This window comes from Rhinoderma darwinii, chromosome 2 (genome assembly GCF_050947455.1).
Source record: "Rhinoderma darwinii isolate aRhiDar2 chromosome 2, aRhiDar2.hap1, whole genome shotgun sequence".
Classification (NCBI taxonomy): Eukaryota; Metazoa; Chordata; class Amphibia; order Anura; family Rhinodermatidae; genus Rhinoderma; species Rhinoderma darwinii.
This window is the reverse complement of record NC_134688.1, coordinates 350,052,165-350,069,083: the sequence shown is the minus strand read 5'-3', so window position 1 is coordinate 350,069,083 and position 16,919 is coordinate 350,052,165. Positions and strand designations below refer to the sequence as shown.

General features: G+C 40.5%; 1 long non-coding RNA gene across 1 annotated transcript in view; it reads right to left on the bottom strand.

Moving 5' to 3' along the window:
• Positions 1-409: 409 nt before the first annotated feature.
• The window catches only part of LOC142741316 (uncharacterized), a 28,312-nt gene continuing 11,802 nt past the window's right edge, over positions 410-16,919 (bottom strand). Inside the window, exon 3 of the long non-coding RNA XR_012881093.1 lies at positions 410-490. This is a non-coding gene — a long non-coding RNA (uncharacterized LOC142741316). The remainder of the gene's footprint in view (positions 491-16,919) is intronic.

The window sequence follows — 16,919 nt, the reverse complement described above, 5'->3', positions numbered from 1 at the left end:
TGTAAAAACACATCGGAGAAGACAGAAGCAGCTAAAGCTGCTTCTATCTTCTCCTCCGGGTCCCCGGCAGTCACTGACAGCCGGAGACCCGACATTCAGCTGCCCGATCGCGCGGGCAGCAAGTTAAAACCCGAGCCGTAAAAAGTCTATGGCTCGGGTTTTAAGGAGGAGGCGGCATTGACAAGTGCTGGGGGTGACGTATGGAGAGGGGGGCGGCGCGGAAGTGGGCAGGAGGCGGCAATACCCCGTGTTTCCCCGAAAGTAAGACATATGTCTTACTTTCGGGGTACGGCTTATATTAGCCGACCCCCCTGAAACCCCCGATACGTCTTACAATCGGGGGTGTCTTACTATCGGGGAAACACGGTAGAAAAAATATTTAATTGAAATAAAACAAAAATCACACAACCCTCATTAACCATTTTATTAAGAATAAAAAAATGCCATCATCGAAGTAGTCCTCGAATCCAAAGAAGTCCAACAACCGAACCTGTAAAAAAAACACAAACACAAAAAAAAAATTATTAACACATAAAAAAGAAAAGCAATTACCTTTCCTGGGTCCAGCACTGGAGCTGGGCCCTATATCTAATCCTATCACCTATCATGTGTATCATGTCCGCAGAGCCACTGTATGTAATCCTATCCATAGCTATAGGGTCGTAGTGCTATAGATATACTGTCTCCTATATACACATATACATACACGTACACATATTTTTTGGGGGGGACATATAGTTCCAGTGAAGGGAAATCTTAATTATTCAGCATACCAAGTCATTTTGAACAATTGTATGCTTTCAACTTTGTGGGAAAAGTTTGGGGAAGGCCACTTTCTGTTCCAGAATGACTGTGGTTGGGTGAATTTGATGTGGAAGTACATAACTGACCCGCACAGAGCCCTGACCTTAACCTCATCGAAAACCTTTGGGAGGAACTACAACAGAAATTTCGAGCCAGGCCCTCTCGTCCAACACCAGCCTCTAACCTCACAAATGCTCTTTTGAATAGTCAAAAATTACCACCGACACTCTCCAAATTTTTTTAGAAAGCTGCAAAGGGAGGATCGACTCCATATTAATGCCTTTGGATTTAGAATTAAATATCATAAAAGTTCCTGTAGGTGTAATGAGTAGGTGTCCCAATACTTTTGTCCATATAGCGTAATTCGTACTATAAAGGAGACCCAGGGGTTGCTTGCAGTAAACTCCCCAGGCGTTCTCTCCAGATTACATCTAGCATTCACCTTGGCTTCTCATATGTTAAGAGAGATTACGCAATATTTTTATCTTACATATCCATGCAGAATCAATGCAAAAACACTTCTGAGTCCCTCCTTATAAAATCAGAGGCAAACAGAGTTACAGTACGGGCTCATAGCAAGCTAAAGGCGCATATTACAAATTCGAAAATCGGAATCTATTTTACTGCGGTAATCCTAAACTGTTTACTTTAGATCATGTAGTATAAATGACCACCCATGCACCATTTAATTTTAGCTCAAGAACGGTTTGGCATTGACTCCAGTTTAACGTCCATCTAGATAATGGTATCAGTGATTGCTCAGGTCTAGTGCTACAAGACTCATACTCCATATCAAAGTAGTGAAAGAATTAAAGGCTATGTACACCTTTGAAAGGCAATTTTTTTTTAAAATAAAAAGGTGTATCAGTGTATCATTTTGTGTAACTTTGTAAATACTTTTTATTAAAAATAATTTTAACTTTTTTAGATACAGCTGCTCTGTATTCTCTATACAGAGCAGCTGTATTCAGGGCTATTCACTGAATCTGTCAGTCCCGCGGACCTTACAGGTTCAGTGTCAGTAGGTCCCGCGTGTCTCTGACACACAGGATCCACCTGTATACTATTACATCTAAGCTCATAACTAAGTTCACATCTAAGTTCCACGGGACTGAGTGATTCAGTAAATAGCGCTACATACAGCTGCTCTGTGTAGAGAATATAGAGCAGCTGTGTCTGAAAAAATCAAACTAATTTTTAATACAAAGTATCTACAAAGTTACACAAAACACCTTTTTTTAATATTATTATTATTATTATTATTATAATTATTATTAGTAAAAAAAAAAAAATAATTGTCTTTCAAAGGTGTACATAGCCTTTAAGGAGTATTATCTTGAAAGTGAGAAATATATCAGCTAAATATTTGCTTCAACACTGATTTTCACAGAATTAAATGAGTTATGACCAAAAATCAATGTAATAATTGCGTGAGCTATTATTTCTTAATATTTACTGTGTGCAAAAGTCCCAAACGTCAAAGATCAAATTACAACAACCCCAGCCTTCAACAGAATCTGGTGTCTTATTACACAGATTCCTCTGCATTTTAGCTCCCTATTCTTTCTTTCAAATAACCTCGTTGTAAGCTTTGGATGTTAGCCTATGCTTTATATGATCTTTTGAGTTGTGAGCCAAGGTCCCTCCCTAATTGTCTTTAGCAGTCTTTTCTAAGGCTACATTCACACAACAGTGAAAAAAAAATGGCCATTAAAAACTGATCAACTGTCAGTTTTCATGGCCATTTTGAATCAGTGTGTCTCTAAATTTTCATCCATTTCCAGTCCGTCTGTCCGTTTTTATAATGGACGTTAAAAAAAAAAAGGATAGATTTCATTAGTCAGGTTTTTTTTGTCCCAACCCCCTGAAAACACCACAGTGCCAATGTAGATAGTGCTGCAATGTCCCTGTAGATAGTGCCACAGTGCCCACTGTAGATAATGCCCACATAGGGCCAGTGCCCATATAGTGCCCCAGTGCCCACTATAGATAGTGCCAAAGTACCCACATAGTACTATAGTGCCCATATATAAAGTGACATAATGTCCACATATAAAGTGCCAGTGCCCACAGAGTGCCACAGAGACCATATAGTGCCACAGTGCCCATGTAGATAGTGCCACAGTATCCCCTGTAGATAGTGCCACAGTGCCCATATAGATAGCACCAGTGTCCTCTGTAGATAGTGCCCCCCCATATAGCACCATCCCCCTGTAGATAGCACCCACCTGTAGATAGCACGCTTCCTGTAAATACCACCCCCTTGCAGATAGCACCCCCCTTGTATATAGCACCCCCCTTGTAGATACCACCCCCCTCTCCTGTAGATAATGCCACTGTAGCTCACTGTAGGAGCGGAATCCCTCTGGCTGGTGATTCCACTCATAGACAGAGCCCCTGACCTCTCTGTCCAAATATGGACAGTGACGTCAGGAGAACAGAATCCTCTGCCAGAGCGGGCCGGGGATTCCGCTCCAGGAGTAACCCCTTGACGTCACTGTCCATATATGGATAGTGACGCCGGGGGCTTCTCCAGGAGCGGAATCCCCTGCAAGAGCGGGGTCTGGTCGCCGGGGATTCCGCTTCTACAGGGAGCTACAGTGGCGCTATCTACGGAGCATGGTGGGGTTTTCTATCTTCAGGCAGGGGGGGGTGCTCTCTACATGGAGGGGTGCTATCTCCAAGATTGAAGTCCCTGGCCAGTGATTTTGCAGTGCTCTGGCCGGGATTCCATTGTTGAAAGCCCTGACTTCACTGTCCTTATATGGACAGTAATGTCAAGGGCTTCCCGGGCTCAACGCTCAAAGTAGCGCTGTGTGCGGGAAGTCCTCGGCCAGGATCAGTTTTTACTGGCCGTAACAAGGATTGTTTCCTGAAAAACTTCCAGTAAAAACGGATCCATTGATTTCTATGGGAGCCTTCTGGCCATGAAAATGGGCAAAAATAGGACCTGTCCTATTTTTTGACGGCCAATATTCACAGTCCGTTAACAAAAAACGGCCATGTGAATACACCCATAGAACTCAATTTTTCTGAAAAAGGCCGTGTGACGGCCGTTAGGAAAACGGACATCACAAGGCTGTTTTTCACTGTTGTGTGAATGTAGCCTGAGGGTGTATTCAAATTGGGTGGAATGGTGCAGACTAAACCACATGCACTTATTTCTGATGTTTAAGAAAAACGTAATCACGGTAAACCCATGGTAAAACGAATGCATCATTACAACTCTTGCAAACACAAAATTAGCATAAATCAATAGTATAAGTGAATATAAGAAACTTTGTAATATATCTTATTAGAAATAAAATGCCTCTTTCCCTACTTATCAGGCTCCTTCCCCGCTCTCCCTCCTAAACTGTTCACTCACTCCAAATTTACTGCTTTCCCCCTCTTGACTTAGACAAGACGGGTTCTCCATGAGGGATCAGGCCACAGTTGCCCATAGAAGTCTATGGAGACGGAAGGAGGTCAGGAGCAGAGTGAGAGAAAGCGGAAAAACACAAACAGATATGCTGCAGATTCTCAGCTACACTCCCCATTACTGCTGTATGATCTCCTCCATGCTGCTGCAGTTTATATGTGGTAGATAGAGATAGGAGAGCAAGATTCCTCTCTTCTATGTGTGGTATGTATAGGAAACATGATAACAATTAGGCTCTGGCCACTAGCTCAGAGACAACTGAAAATTAGAGATAGAGCCTGCAGATGTCATATACAAGTCACATATGACAGCTTATGCTAAAAAATTATCTCAAAGCATAGTATTGCTATAAACTTTCACAAGCTTTCCTATTGGTAGGAATTTGTGGTATATCAATGAAGAACATGTCATTTTGGAATATGATTAGAAAATATGTCTGTCTGGTTTGGTGCAGCTCTTTACTTGAATAATTTTGTCACTACTAGAGAACGTTTGTGTGTCTTACTCTTATACAATTTTGTTTAAAGTTGCTGGAAAATGTAATATATTTATTTGAATTAAACTAACTTGGAATTAGAAAATAGGAAAATGTATGTACCCTCTGTCTTCTTTATATTTGATTTTCTAGTTTCCTTTATATATTTTTCCTTTTGTTTTGTCTTTTACCTTTGTGTATAGAATAAGACATCCCTATGCGCCTTTAGTAATTCTCCTGGAAACTATAAGGGCACATTTTTACACTTTAGCCGGTTGCCCTTATCTTTTGCTCTGTTTTCTTACTTAAAAAAAACCCTCTTGGTATCTTGCTTTAGGTCATACACTAAACAAAATGAAACATCCTATGTACAAAGGACCCCTGGTTCCTACAACGGCAGCAGAGATTACTAACTAAAATGCCAAAGTTTAACCACCATGGATAAAAAATTACAAACAATAATCATAATTTTACAAAAAAAATTAAAATAAAATACATAATGTAGGAATTTAACTTTGAATATATTTAATATGACCAGTTGTCCTTTTAACAATGACACATTACAGGTCATGTAATGCTTTGAAATGACCTCATGTACAGATGTATGGTTTAAGGAATAGAACAAACATTGAAGTTTATACATTTATAACTGCAAAAATATATCCACTAATGATAGTGACGATGTGACAACCTATCAAATGTCATGAATAGGACAGCAAGTTGCATAACAGCTACAACTTGCCATGGCTGTATTTAGGGATTTTCTCCCATTGGGAGTATTATTGCACGGCTAATTTGAGGTGTCTCCAAAGATGTTCTGTTGGTTTTAAGTGTGGGGTCTGTCTGGACTTCTCAAGGACATTCACAGACTTGTCCCGAAGCCACATTTGCTTAGTCTTAGCTATTTTCTTAGGCTCTTTTCAAACTGCGTTTGAAAAGTACATTTACCGTATACGCCGGGAAAGCTCCTGTCGCATTTGTTAATCAGGCTCATAGGCCTCCATCACCTAATGGAGACCAAAAGAGTGTCCTTCTGGCCTCTGTCGGGATGGTATCCAATGGTGATACCATTATTTGTTGTATGGAATAGTGCAGCAGACTGCGCTATTAACTATAGAGTCATCCAATAAAGAAAATTATACCGCACAATACAGTATATGTTTTTTTAAATGGATAAACATCCTTTTAACGTACGTGTCGGGAGATTTTCACGGTGTGTACATTAAACGTACGCTGCAAATGCAGTGTGAAAGCAGCCTATGGGTTGATGTCCTGTTGGAAGTTGAATCTTCTCCCCAGTCTGAGGTCCGGAGTCGATTTTCATTAAGGATCGCTCTGCACTTTGCTCTGTTTGACTTTCCCCATGATCCTGACTCGTCTTCCAGTTCATGCTCTGGCTTAGAACTTTTAAGGCTATCATCCAAAGATTGCAACTAAGTGGCATTATTGTTATTTATTAGGCCTAGTTCACACAGAGTTTTTTGCAGGAAGAAAATAATCTGTCTCAGAATTCCTTCAGGATTTTGAACTGCCAGCGTTGCTTTTTTTCTGCATTTTTCGCAGTTTTTTTTCCTGCGGCCATTGAATTTAATACAGGGAAACGAGCGCCACAGGTTTTTTCTGCCTCCCATTGATTGCAAAAGGAGGTCAGAGGAAGAAACCGTTTAAAGTAAGAGCATGCCACTTTTATTTTTCCATGAGCATCTGTTAGCCTCCCAGGACAAAAAAAAATGCCTCTGCCTCCCGTTGAAATCAAGGGGGGTGATTTGGGTCATTTTTTGGTACTGAATCTGATGCTGTTTCTGCGTAAAAATCAGCGCCAAAAAACTCTGTGTGAACTAGCCTCTAGGCTCTCTTACTACCATGTTTGGCAACACAGTAGTATACGTCGGGAATTCAGAGAAAAAAGTAATCAGATGTAGAGTGTACAGTACCCATATGCTTCTATGGGGTAAACGTGTCCTTTTCGCATATTTCTGGCCGTTTTATGTCTGGATACCTTTTATAGAATTGTATACTTTTATAAAATATGATTTATATTTACTTATTTCTGTTGCTTATATTGCGCCAACATATTCCACAGTGCTGTACAGAGATTGTCATCAGTCACTATCCCTAATGGGGCTCACAATCTAAACCTTTTGTCTGTGTGTTTTTGGAGCGTGGGTGGAACATACAAACGTCATGTACATGTTGTTCTAGGACAGATCAATACTCAAGACCCAGTGCTGCAAAGTAACAGTTCTAACCACTGAGCCACTATGCTGCCCAAATGATGTCAATGTCAGATCAAGCAAAATGGCTGTCTATATGTTTGTACATTATAAGTTTAGATCTGTTTGAAAAAAAAAGGTAAAAAAACTTTATTCCCGTTTAAAAACAAAAAGCGAAAAAAATATCAAACAAATAGAAACTGTAGGCAACTGTATATAAACCGCATACTATTTTTTGATGGATCCATTTCATCCCTTTCTTTGCTGTGTAAAAAAAAAAAATGTACATCTGACATAGGGCACAAAAGTAGCGTTAACAAAGCCTTAAGAATCTTTTCAATTCGCTGCCATCATGCCAAATATACCATTCAGTAATGACATACGGTAAGGCAACCCATTGCGATAGGGATAGACTGGGCTGAATGCTATATATTTTAATATATGGAGACTCTTGAACCACCCTGTAAAATGTTTTACATTTTCGTTTAAATAAGATTACCCTTTTTCTATGTAAAGCGTGAACCTATCTCACAAATATCAAGGTAACTCATCATTGAAGCTCTGACTTGGGCATGAACCAGTATAGTTGCATAATGTCATGAAAGTGATTTACTTATTAATATTCCTATATTTTCTCCGTATCAATAATATGTAGTCTCAAGATAATTAACATGACATCATTTTTAGGTTCTTAATGTGTTTGACCTCCCAGTAAGCGGAATATGTTTTGGTTATAGTCATCATCTCCAGGCTAATCATTAGTTGATCAGTATCACCCTGGCCCTTAACCTTTTACATTCAGAGAGGTCAAAAATGTCATGCTTTCATAAATATCACATATGTTATGTTTGTGTTGCTTGACAAGAATTTCAAGAGAATTACCACCTGTGAGGTTAGTTAAGGTCTATTGCTCAATCGGATTTAGGTATTGAAAGGTTTATTGGTTTATGACACTCATAGGAACATAGTAAAGTTCATCACAGTTAAGACATATTACTTCCGCTTTATTCACATTTTGTGAGAACAAACACATAAATCACTATGCAATAAAAAGACATGTTGAGATATATATAAATATAAACATTTATATATATATATATATATATATATATATATATATATATATATATATAAACCATAGGACAGGGTAACGGCATCAGGACTTTAGAGTAGATTAAACAGGGTGGCTTTATTCACCTGAAGTGAGCGACGTTTCAGTTCATCACAGAACCTTTCCCAAGCTTGAGAAAGGTTCTGTGACGAACAGAAACGTCGCTCACTTGAGGTGAATATATTCACCCTGTTTAATCTACTCTGAAGTCCTGGTGCCGTTACTCTGTCCTATGGTTCTTCTACATTCAAAGTTGGGGAACTGATTCATCCCCTGGTAACGAGCACATGGCCTAATATATAGGTCTGTTGGAGTGCTGTGTTCATTTGTACTTGGACTGTATGTGTATATATATATATATATATATATATATATAATGACTTAGTATTGACAGTTAGAGATCCATTCCTTTAAAGCAAGCAGTCCTAATTCTGGGTCCTCTATTTTGGGCCAGTCACCTTTCCAGGCCCCACATGCAGGTGGGAAATACTCACCTAGCCTTCAATTTCTGTGGCTCTTCTTCTGTCCCGCCAATTATGAATGGAGTGGGTGGGCAGAATTTGTGCTTGCCTACTCCATTCGTTAGACTTCGTGGATGTCTAATTATGGGAGTCAGAGAGACAGCAAAGTTCCAGACTACCCCTTCCACACATTGACAGTGGGAAAGGGCTAAGGGTACTATTACATGGCCCGATATGGGCCGTGTTAACGAGCTCCGATCAATGAGACAGCTCGTTGATGGGTGCTCGATTGCTACTATCACACGAATCAATGATTGGATTTGTATAGGGACGAGCGGTCTATACTACAACCACTCCTCCCCATACATTTTCATCATGTTGGCAGCGCATCTCTCTGATTACACATGGATGATTTTTAATTCTGCATAAAAGAACAGATCAGCCGATGAACAAGCGTTTGCTCATTCATCGGCTGATCGTTGCCCTAATTGCAATGATTGGGAACGAGCTTTCATATGAACACTTGTTTGACCGATCATTGGCCTGTGTAATAGGGCCTTTAGTCTGAAAGTCATGACATCATCCATTGCCATGACTACTGCCAGGATCGTATAGGAGAAACGTTAAACCTGACATCCTGTCCAAAGTGACTGTTGCTTTAATACAATCTGTTGATTTATTATATATAAAATGAGGTTCACTTTTTTATACAATAAATTACTTTTTTCTGGGTAATGAGGTATGTAGACAATAAGTAGATCATTGTATAGGTATAACCACCACCACATTTAGTATTTATAACAGAAATTTTGCATCGACTTACATACATTCTGATATCATCAGAATTATTAAAAAAAGTTCACAAATCTAACCATAATCCTTTTAATATTTTACATGCATAACAAAAATTATGCATTTATAAACCACAATTCCATTTGTTTACCAATGTAGGTGAGCGCCAAGATATCAGAAATATAACAAAACAATATTTATACCATGTGTCTTAATACTAGCAGGGCATGTTTGGATGTGGTGGAAATTTTCTGCTGGGGATTTTGCCGCAAATTTGCGGCATTTACGCAACGAATCTGCTGGAAAATTTGCAGATGTGAGGGTTCATCCAGATGTGTTGGATTTTTTCACAGCAGACTTGATCCAGGTTTTAACCTTTGCATGGCAAATGCTGAGATCTGCAGTTAGGCCATGTTCAGACGTGGCAGAATTTTTCCGCTGCAAATGTTGGTGCAGATCCGGGACAATTACGCAACATTTGCATATACAGGTAATTCAGACGTTGCAGATATCACAGCGGACTTGTCACAGATTTCAGTTTTGGCATTGCAAAGGCTGAAATCCGCAGTGAAATTTCGCTTCTTCTCTGCAACATAATGAGCATGCTGCGGAGGGAAAATTCTGCACTGCAGCCTAAATTCCTCACAGTTATTTTCTGCAATGTCTGGACTAAGTTTCCGAAAAATGTATAGAAACAAATGTAAAAAACTGGCTGCTGCAGAATTCCACTGCGGACTGTCCGCAGCGAAATTCAACATCAATTCTGCCACGTCTGTATGTGCCCTTAAAGTCCACTGCTTCTCCTCAAAAGACTGAGCATGCTGCAGAATGTAAATCCCACACTGCAAGATATTTTCCCGCATTGTTGTTTTCTGCAACACCTGCAATTAGTACACTAAAAAGCTATAGAAACCAAAGTCTGCTGCGAATTTTTTTTTTTAAGCAAATCCAGTAACAAGATTATGATATTTTGCTTATGTGATCTCTGTGGCCTTTGAAATTAGCAAATCTACAGAGATATCTGTTTTTGTCTTAACACGATTGATACAATTCTTCATTTTTTATTTATTTTTTATTAGCTGAGCATTACACAGTGGGAAATATAGCATTGTGTGTATCTCAGAGAGTCTGAAAAATGGCTTAGATACACTCGCATCAACAGCAAAATGTCCATGAGTTGAATTTATAATGTTGGCAAAAGAACACTGGATATGAAAGAATGTACATTAGTCGTTTATAAACTTTTTAAAGCTTACGCCTTTTTATCTCTTGAATTCCTGAGAGGTCAGATGGAATTGGCAGATGTTTTTGTACACATAGACTTTTAAGAGTTACAGGGTTGCATAGTTGACCCCTATCAATCACGAAAGTAATTTGTGAATTTTACTTTTATACGTACAGTAGAAAGTTTTTCCTTCTTTCCAACAGCAGATTTGAAAAACATTGACACCTCTCCCAAAGACCACCTCTTTGGGAAGACCACACACTGTATGATCTTGACCATATTTTTCAGTGATATATACACTACCGTTCAAAAATTTGGGGTCACCCATACAATTTTGTGTTTTCCATGAAAACTCACACTTATATTTATCAAATTAGTTGCAAAATGACTAGAAAATATAGTCAAGACATTGACAAAGTTAGAAATAATGATTTTTATTTCAAATAATAATTTTCTCCTTCAAACTCTGCTTTCTTCAAAGAATGCTCCATTTGCAGCAATTACAGCATTGCAGACCTTTGGCATTCTAGCTGTTAATTTGCTGAGGTAATCGGGAGAAATTTCCCCCCTTGCTTCCAGAAGCCCCTCCCACAAGTTGGATTGGCTTGATGGGCACTTCTTGCGTACCATACGGTCAAGCTGTTCCCACAACAGCTCTATGGGATCTGGTGACTGCGCTGGCCACTCCATTACAGATAGAATACCAGCTGCCTACTTCTTCCCTAAATAGTTCTTGCATAATTTGGAGGTGTGCTTTGGGTCATTGTCCTGTTGTAGGATGAAATTGGCTCCAATCAAGCGCTGTCCACAGGGTATGGCATGGCGTTGCAAAATGAAGTGATAGCCTTCCTTATTCAAAATCCCCTTTACCTTGTACAAATCTCCCACTTTACCAGCACCAAAGCAACCCCAGACCATCACATTACCTCCACCATGCTTGACAGATGGCGTCAGGCACTCTTCCAGCATCTTTTCAGTTGTTCTGCATCTCACAAATCTTCTTCTGTGTGATCCAAACACCTCAAACTTCGATTCGTCTGTCCATAACACTTTTTTCCAATCTTCCTCTGTCCAATGTCGGTGTGCTTTTGCCCATATTAATCTTTTCCTTTTATTAACCAGTCTCAGATATGGCTTTTTCTTTGCCACTCTGCCCTGAAGGCCAGCATCCCGGAGTCGTCTCTTCACTGTAGACGTTGACACAGGCGTTTTGCGGGTACTATTTAATGAAGCTGCCAGTTGAGGACCTGTGAGGCGTCTATTTCTCAAACTAGAGACTCTAATGTACATGTCTTGTTACTCAGTTGTGCAGCGGGGGCTCCCACTTCTCTTTCTACTCTGGTTAGAGCCTGTTTGTGCTGTCCTCTGAAGGGAGTAGTACACACCGTTGTAGGAAATGTTCAGTTTCTTGGTAATTTCTCGCATGGAATAGCCTTCATTTCTAAGAACAAGAATAGACTGTCGAGTTTCACATGAAAGCTCTCTTTTTCTAGCCATTTTGAGAGTTTAATCGAACCCACAAATGTAATGCTCCAGATTCTCAACTAGCTCAAAGGAAGGTCAGTTTTATAGCTCCTCTAAACAGCAAAACTGTTTACAGCGGTGCTAACATAATTGCACAAGGGTTTTCAAGTGTTTTCTAATCATTCATTAGCCTTCTAAGGGTATGTGCACACACACTAATTACGTCCGTAATTTACGGACGTATTTCGGCCGCAAGTACCGGACCGAACACAGTGCAGGGAGCCGGGCTCCTAGCATCATAGTTATATACGATGCTAGGAGTCCCTGCCTCTCTGCAGGACAACTGTCCCGTACTGTAATCATGTTTTCAGTACGGGACAGTAGTTCCACGGAGAGGCAGGGACTCCTAGCATCGTACATATGTATGATGCTAGGAGCCCGGCTCCCTGCACTGAGTTCGGTCCACTACTTGCGGCCGAAATACGTCCGTCAATTACGGACGTAATTAGTGTGTGTGCACATACCCTAACACAGTTAGCAAATACAATGTACCATTAGAACACTGGAGTGATGGTTGCTGGAAATGGGCCTCTATATACCTATGTAGATATTGCATTAAAAACCAGACGTTTGTAGCTAGAATAGTCATTTAGCACATTAACAATGTATACAGTGTATTTCTGATTAATTTAATGTTATCTTCATTGAAAAAAACTGTGCTTTTCTTGCAAAAAGAAGGAAATTTCTAAGTGACCCCAAACTTTTGAACGGCAGTGTAGATGTATATTGACCCTCTACTTAGAGACCACTTTTCACTGCAAATTTGGGTGGTTGTCTCAGAGAGGTTTCACTGTACAAGATCTTGGATTGTCTATTGGAGTTTGTGCCTATGCAGTCAAAAAAGCTTTTGTGAGGTCATGCGATTGTTGCAGACTGCAGACACTCCCTTCTGACAGTGGCTACTATAGCGGCATATGCTGGCCTTATATCTTCTACTGTTGTAGTGCAGACACTGATGTGTTTATTACTCTAAATATCCTCACACAGAACCCCTGTCAGATTTTTACCCTGCAATTAAAGGGGTTATCTAGTGACCAAAAATTGTATTGCAATAATATATTTATGTGAAACGAAGTAACTTACTAATAAAATTTAATTAAAAAATCTGTACTAAATGGTGCAGTTCTAACCTTGTAATTTATTCCCAGAAGTCCTGGAGCTTTTCTAATACTGATGACGCTACGACACCGTGGGCTTGCTTCATGTGCTGTTTGTGAACATGACCGCAGGGGGCTGTCACATTGCCTATTGCTTGAGTCGGCAACAGTACTGGACTCCAGCCCTGCTCCCGATGTCACTATCCATATATGGTCAGTGACTTTAGGTGTTTCATTCCGCTGGAGTTCCCAAGCAGAGCATCAGCTGATGCTTTGCTCGGTGACTCCAGTACTGCTGCCGACGTCATTGTCCATATATGGACAGTGACAGTGACGTGGGCAGAAGTGCTGGAGTCCACAGGCTCGGGAACTCCAGTGATAGGAAACCCCTGAATTGATCAAATATGGGCGTCGGGAGCAAGGCTGGGGTCCCGAGCAAAGCGCTAGCTGATGCTCTGCTCTGGACTCAAGCAATAGGCAATGTGACAGACCCTTGCGGTCATGTTCACAAACAGTACATGAAGCAAACCCTCAGTCATGTAGGGCCGTGTCGGAGCGTCATCATTATTAGAAAAGCTCCAATACTTCCGGGAACAATTCACGAGGTTTGAACTGCACCATTTAGTACAGAATTTTACATTAAAGTATATTAGTAAGTTACTTTGTTTCACATAAATATATTATTGCAATGCAATTGTTGGTCCCCGGATAACCCCTTTAAGCTTTCATAATAAGTAAAGGGACAGGGTATTTGTTTGCTCTAGTGCCAATTTGTTTGATATTCTAAAAATATTTTATTACCTGTTGCCTGCTGGGGTTATCTTTTTGCTTTAGGTTTATTTGTGAAGTCAGGCACTGATGTTGGTGTCTCTCACAAGAAATGTGGACCCTCTAAGCACAATCGGTTTGGTGCTGGCTAGACTAGGGTGTGGAGTCCAAAAAAATCTCTCTGTTCTTTAACCTATATCCCCTTAAGGATGCTCAGATTCCTAGGTTGTGGTCCCCAGAATAGTCATTGATTGGAAGCTGAACTATAAAAGAGTTAACGACAGCCATTAACTCTTACCTGAATAGGAAAACCCTGGGCTTATGTCGGCTCCCCATTGAATGGTATAAATTACATGTGGAGTTGATTGCTTCACAACTACTTATCCTCTTTCAGTCTTTGTGTGGGGAGACAGCCCTCCCTCTCTCTATGAGAGAAGCTGCTATAGTGTTGATCCCTAACCCCCGTAAAGATCCAAGGTACTGTGGATCCTACAGACCCATCTCCCTTCTCAACTGTGATGTCAAAATTCTTTAAAAAATCCTAGCAATGCGTTTGCAGAAACAGATCTAATGTTATTCAGTCAGACCAATCTGGGTTTATGCCAGGCAAAGGCACTGACATCAATTTGCAGAGATTGTTCACTAATTACTAATCACCTCTAACCCCCTGGGCTCCCGGATTGTCGCCTCCTTCGACCTGGAGAAGGCATTCGATTCGGTAGAATGGTTATATTTATGGTCAGTATTACGAAGATTTGGGTTTGGAGAACGTTTTATCCACTGGATAAGTCTTCTATATTCGCAGCCCATAGCGATTGTTAAATCTGTCATATCCCCTGTATTGCCCTAGCCTGGGGGACTAGACAAGAGTACCCTCTGTCACCTTCTCTATTTGCATTAGTGATTGAACCCCTTGCTCTGGCCATAAAGAACCCCCGGATATAGCTGGCTGAAGTGTTGCTACGCTGCTTCCGTAGCTGCCATTCACTACTATGGAACTTACGGAGACAGCGTAGCTAAGCGAGCTACGCTGTTTTCTTCTTCATGGTTGGAAATCACACACTTCATCCAAAACACAGAGATCGGTAGAACGGGATTTAGGTATCCCGTTCTAGAGATAGGTGTGGGTCCTGCGTATATGTCATAAATGTCCCTAATGGGAAAACCCCTTTAATTATTATTATTTATTTATTTCAGTTACTTATATAGCGCCAACATATTACGCAGCGCTGTACAGAGGTCCTCTCTTTTACTGTCCCCATTGGGGCTCACAATCTAAATTCCCTATTGGTATGTTTTTGAGGTGTGGGAGGAAACCGGAGTACCCGGTGGAAACCCACGCAAACACAGGGAGAACATACAAACTCCATGCAGATGTTGTCCTTGGCTGGATTTGAATCCAGGACCCCAGCGCTGCAAGGCAATAGTGCTAACCATTTAATGACCCGGCTCCATCACTGCAAGCCTTGCTAACATTATTTGACAAATTGACATTATTTTCTGGTCTGCAATTTAATTGGTCCTAGTAATTGATAATGGTGGTGGATGCGGGAGCCACTCTTACATCCCCCCTACAATGAGCAGATAAAATCACATACCTTGGTATAGTATTTAGTCCTGACACACGCACTTTTATACCAGACAACATATATCCGCTATTACAGCGGCTTAAGGTGGATTTTGACAAATGCAGACCCCCACCCCTCTCGGTAACAGGTCGCATCAATCTGTTTGATATTAAATCTCTACCTAGATTCCTATACCTCTTTCATAACTCCCCTGTTTGTTTGCCTCTTACATTTTACTCGAAAGTAGACAAGGATCTCAGATCCGTTATTTGTGCAGGTGGAATCCCTCAAATTGTCATTGGTATAGTCCAACTGCCTACAGAGCAGGGAGGTTTGACTTTACCGAACATATATATGTTTTGAGCTTGGTTTATCTGATATATATGTACTGAGCTTTGTTCTGGTGCTGTATATATGTACAGAGCTTTGTTCTGGTGCTGTATATATGTACTGAGCTTGGTTCTGGGGCTGTATTTATGTACTGAGCTTGGTTCTGGTGCTTTATATATGTACTGAGCTTGGTTCTGCTGCTTTATTTATATGCGGAGCTTAGTTCTGGAGTTGTATATATGTTCTGTGCTTTGTTCTGGTGTTGTATATATGTACAAAGCTTTGTTCTGGTGCTGTATATATGTACTAAGCTGGGTCCTGGTGTTGTATTTATATGCAGTGCTTAGTTCTGGAGTTGTATATATGTTTTGAGCTTCTCTTTGTTATGATGAATATAACTCCAGAACCAAGCTCAGTACGTGTGTGTATGTGTATATATATATATATATATATATATATATATATATATATATATATATATTTATTGTAGCAGTGCAGCTACTGGACGGTGCAGAAACTCAGGTTTTAAGCAACCAGGGAGCATGTACAGCAGAGAGGCTTTGCTCTGCTGTTGCTTGGGCTGTCTGATGAGCCTAGTTAGGCTGCACCTGAGACGGCTCTTTATATCAGGTGTGTGCAGTCCACACAGGGCTCTCAGTCTGGGGAAGACAGGCATGCTAGCCTGTGAGAGTCACCACCGTGTGAGGTAAAACTGAAGGTTTTGAGGTGCTGGGCACAAGGCTCAGGGTTTATTCTGGATGTTTATTGCTGTACCACTGACCTGCTGTTGTGAAGACAATAAAGCTAGCTGCTGCTGGTTTAAACCTTTTTGGAGTGAACTTTCTATGTGTGCCAACCATCTCACCCGGGAGATGGCGATCCCATGAGCTAAGTGGTCCCCATGATGTCACAATATATATATATATATATATATATATATACAGCACCAGAACAAAGCTCAGTACATATATACAGCACCAGTACAAATACAGATCAGTACAGAGATAATTTGCAAATTTAGTTTAACCCCTGCCATATAAGTTTGCACAGCTCCCAGTATAGCCAGAACGATGGTAAGGATATGCTGGTAGTTGCTGTTTCACAAAAAAGAACGATACACACATCATCTT